We start from the raw sequence: 5,438 nt of genomic DNA, 5'->3' as shown, positions 1-5,438 counted from the left end.
ATTTGCTGTGCAGTTCAACAGCTCAACATACCTCCGATGTATGTCTGGTGTGTGTTGCGCCGATGTTTACACATGAAATCATATAAAATCCAGCTACTGCAAGATCTTCATGAAGGTGGTAAACAACAATGTGTGGAGTTCTGTAATTTTGTTCACGTCAAGATGGAGGATAACAGTTTCCTTCCACACCTAGTGTTTAGTGATGAGGCAACATTCCATTTAAATGGAAAGGTGAACTGTTATATTGTGAGAATATGGGGTACAGAACAACCACATGAAGTTTTACAACATGAGAAGGATTCTCCAAAATTTAATGTGTTTTGGGCAGTTTCGCAGGAAAAGGTGTATGGTCCATTTTTCTTTGCCGAGAACACTGTTACAGGAAGCACATATCTCGATTTGTTTGAGACCTTTCTTTTCCCACAGTTAGAGACTGATTTGAATGCCTTCATTAACCAACAGGATGGGGCACTGTCACATGTGCATCTGGAAGTGCGGGAATTTTTAAATCAAAGGATTACTGAATGATGGATCGGTCGCACTGGACCAAATGATTTAGCCTTACATTACTGGCCTCCAAGCTCACCGGACCAGACTGTATGTGATCATTTCTAGTGGGGGTTTAGAAAAGCCACTGTTTATGTGCCTCCATTACCAACAACAATGAATGAACTCAGACATCACATAACAGTAGCTGTGGAAGCTGTAACTCAAAACAGTGCAGTGTGGGACCAATTTGAATACCACATTGCACACGCTGTGCATCTCAAGGGGTCATATTGAACACCTATGAAACGGTATGAAAAAAACACACTTTTAAGTTTCCATTTATCAAAAAACAACATTAATTGTATATGTTTAATAGTTTCTGAAATATAGACATGAAAAATTGGATGATTCTTTTTGATACACACTGTATAATGTCCCAAATTTCTAGAAAGTAGTTCATATGTGAGTATAGAAGGTGGACTTTCACACTCATTTAACAACCCATATTCTTGAAATTTTGCAACTTTTTTCAACAATGGCCTTGTAAGTAGGATCTTTGTTATTCCACAGAAATTTCTCAGTAACTGATCAGAAAGTGGTCATGCATCCTTTTCTCTTTCCTTCATTGCCTTCTCAGAATCTTCATCCTTCTTCAGTTTCTTTATTTGAGGACTAAAAAATAAATTCAGCTTTCAATTTGGCTCATGTGGTGAAGGGAAACTTCTTGGAAAGGTACTTGATGCAGGGTCCATCCTGTGGTAGAGCCTTTACAAATTACTTCAAGTCCAGTTTTATCTGTAGAGGTGGAAGCAAGGCTTCCCCCCCCCCCCCCCCCCCCCCCCTACAAGCGGTTCATGCAGGATATTTTTAGTTACGGGCACAAGATTTCTTCACTCTGACCAAACTCCCGCACTCCAAGGTCTTAGCCTTAACTGACTGTCCCATTCATATAGAAAACAAGGCATTTTTGTGAACCCAGCCTTCTGTCCCAACAGTATTCCTATAACTTTGAAGTCACCACAAATAAGTCAAGTGTGTTCCTCATACTGAATATTTGTTAAGAGTATCTTCATGTTCTCATACGTCACTTTCACTTGAACTGAATGAGCCACAAGAATGGACTCGTACACATTTCCATTATGCAGGACCTTACTGAGAAATTTACCTCCAACGATACACATAACCTACAGGCCCAGCAATGCACCTTTAAGTGAAATTGCAGAAAAACTGTATATGACAACAAAAAATTGAAAACAGATTTGAAACCAGAGTAAAAAGTTGAGATAGTATCACACAAGGTGCCAACTTGAAAGGGAAAATGCCGCGTAACAATGATTTCATAGTTTGTGTAAGTGGTGCAAATGATGTGGGAAGCAACAAACCTGGTGTTTGCATGGAAGCACTGAAGAATTTTCTTGAAGAAAATAAGCAGAAAAACATGATTGTCACCACTGTCCCACATTGGTACAATCTGTTCCACAACTCATGTGTAGGCAAGGAAGATCAACAACTCGTGTGTAAGCAAGGAAAGAAAAAAAACAGACATTAGAATTAGGGTACTATGTTCAAACTATGGAAATTGTTCAATTCTAGATATAGGAAAGTTGGATAGAGGTCACCACACTAACCACAGATTTCATTTGAATTATGCAGGTAAATGTTTTTTGTGTGAAAAATTAAATCAAATAATAAAAGAAAGGATCAAACTGAAAAGCCTTATATATAAGAACAGTCCATTCACAAATGAAAGTAGTCCTACAGAAACTTTTTTAGAGTAAAACAGCCTTCACCATGTACATGTGAAGGTGAAGTACTTGACATCATCATGAATGACAGTAAACTCAAAATAATATCACAAAACATCCAATATATTACCAGCAAAATTGAACAAATTGATGAATTTATAAGTGCTAGTAATCTTCATATTTATCTCGTGAATGAACTAGGGCGCAAAACTGAAGAAATGTGTAGCATTAATTTAAGTAATTATAAAATGGTCAGTGTCTATTGTAGGAAACTACAATAGGGGGTGTTGGTATTTATGTCAAAAATAATGTCCAATGCGAAAAAATTGATTGGGTAGATAAACTTGCATGTGAGATGGTTTTTGAAATAGGTGCAATAAGAATAAAGCTTAGAAATAGCAGTTTAATAACAGCTAGCCTGTACAGATCCCCTAACAGTAACATGGAAGAATTTTTCTGTCATTTAGAGGACCTTATTGATAAACTCTCACCTCATAAAAAACAGATAATAATAGTAGGGATGTGAACATAGACTCCTTAACTAATAATATATATAATCTTAGATATATTGATATTTTACAGTCCTATAATTACACCCATGTGATTCAACGTCAACAAGAATTACACACGACTCTCAGACATGTATTGAACATGTTACCACAAACTTAAGAAAGGAAGACCTTGTAGTTAGAACTGTTCAGAATCACATTTCAGATCATAGTGCATTAGTCCTAGAGCTTCATACAGACAAATAAATAGTATCTGATGGGGACCTATTCACCTATAAAAAGAGAGCTTGACCAATGTACATTAAAGGAAATCCTGGCACACGTAAATTGGCATCAGGTAGGCCTACATGAAATAGAAGATATTAATGAAAAGTGGGACAAATTTTATACAGCATTAACCCATTGCCTTAATCAAGTGTGCTCAGTGGTCAAAATACCAAGGAAAACTGACAGTTCCAGGAATCTTAAACTTCCCCCTAACATGATAAAATAAAGCGAAGATATGAAGGATTTATATACTTTTTAGAGACACCAATTTGCAGTACTTCCAATCTAAATACAAAGCCTGTAGAAAAACCTACAGGAAATCACTTAAGACATTAAAAGCACAGATGTATACTGAACAGATGAGGCAATCTAGCAATGTTACCAAAACAGTGTGTAATAGTAAATAAGGAAAGAGGAGGGAGCGGCAATGCAGTGTGCAATAACATAATAATAAGTGCCAGTGGAAAACTGCTGAGTGACCAAAGAAAGTATATGAGAGATTCATAGATCAGTTTAGTAAGATGGGTAGGGAGGATGTGATCAACCCACCACAGGTACTAAATCCCAGTAATGTTCATAATTCATTCTTCCTGAGGTGTGTTACAGAACTGGAAATCCTGAAAACCATTTCCAACTTAAAAGCAAATACATCCAGTGGCTTGCATGACATCTCAATGAAATTAATGAAAGAATGCAGTAATGAATTAATAAAGCCTCTGCAACATATAATAAACAGCTCTTTCAGTCAGGGGTCATTTCCTGACCTGTTAAAAGTCACTGAAATAAGACAGGCACATAAAAAGGGAATAACCACAGATATATAAAATTATAGGCCTATTTCATTGACATCAATACTTAGTAAGCTGTTGGAAAGGCTACTTCTTGATCAACTTCAATCATTTTTCTGTAAGTACAATCTATTAAAAAACTGTCAGCATGGACAGGAAGGGCCGGTCAACAATAACAGCTGTAGCTACATTTTTGCAAGTGGTACTGAATAAACTTGATCATGGAAAGCAAGTTATTGACACTTTTTTTAGACCTATCCAAGGCTTTTGACTCTGTAAATCATTCTGTTCTTCTACATAAATTAGAAACTTATGGAGTCAGAAAAGTAGCATTAGATTTGTTAAGATCCTACCTTGCTGACAGAAGACAATGTGTAAAGCTGTATTATACAACTGGGAGACATACACAAAAAGTAAAATCATCTTCCAAAATTCTTAATTGTGGAGTCCCTCAGGGAAGCATTATTGGCCCTTTTTTGTTTATTGTGTACATGAATGATATAATATTTCCACAAAATTCAAACCTAGTAAATTATGCCGATGATACCTCCTTCATAAGTTGGCGCTCTACAAAACAGTTCACCATCATAAACTAAAGGCCATGCCTCGTCGATTTAGCCACGTCCCTCTCTCCATTGTCATATGATTTTATCCCCATATCTTCTTTGATGTTATTAAAATATGTTGCTCTTGGCCTGCCTCTTGGCTTTTTCCCTAAAACTTTTCCTTCAAATACATTCTTTAGGAGCTGGTTGTGTCTCATTATGTGCCCTATCATTTTTGTTTTTCTTCTTCCTATATAATTTAGCAGCATTCTGTTCTCATTCACTTCTCTTAAGAAAAACAGTTAGCAGTGGAAAATAATGCAGAGAACATTAGCCTTGTCATAGAATATCTCACCAAAAACAAATTGGCACTAAATAAGGACAAGACAATTCTGATGGAGTTTCTGTTAAATTATAAATTATGACAAGTGGATACAAAACCAGAGCTATCAGTTGAAACAATTGATAAACATAAATTCCTGGCTATTACAGTAGACAAATATCTTACATGGAATGAACATATCAGCTACACGTGTAAAAAAATCTCCTATAACACCTACCTGCTAAAACGCCTTTCTAGCATAATAGCGCAACATGTTTCAAGACAAATCTATTTAGGAATCATACACTCCCACCTGCAATATGGTATTGAGACTTGGGGTGGAGCACCAACAGTATATATGAATAGGGCTTTTAGAGCCCAGAAAAGAGCAATTAGGATAATAGCTAATACAGTATAACCCCACTTTTACGTTCCTGGAATTAACATTTTCCCACTGTTTACAACATTTTTTATTGGTCCCATCAAGTTTCCTATGGCCACAATGCTAATTTGCACCTGATTTTGCGTCAACATATTTATCATTTTCCCATGACTTACGCATTTCGAAAAAATGTTTGTGGAGAAAAAATGATGCTGGCATGATGTTGGCCATCCAGTAGTGTTTACAAATATTATGCGGTTAAGTTTCTTGACACCATGGCACTCTACTCAATGGATCTGAACAAGTAAACATGTAAAAGTTGGAACAATTCGTGCTGTATCTCCTGCCACTGCCAAGCTCTATTTGGCATGGTGGCTGATGGGAGTAATTA

The sequence above is a fragment of the Schistocerca cancellata genome, chromosome 4 (assembly GCF_023864275.1).
Source record: "Schistocerca cancellata isolate TAMUIC-IGC-003103 chromosome 4, iqSchCanc2.1, whole genome shotgun sequence".
NCBI lineage: Eukaryota > Metazoa > Arthropoda > Insecta > Orthoptera > Acrididae > Schistocerca > Schistocerca cancellata.
The sequence above is the reverse complement of the archived record's forward strand: the minus strand, read 5'-3'. Positions refer to the sequence as shown.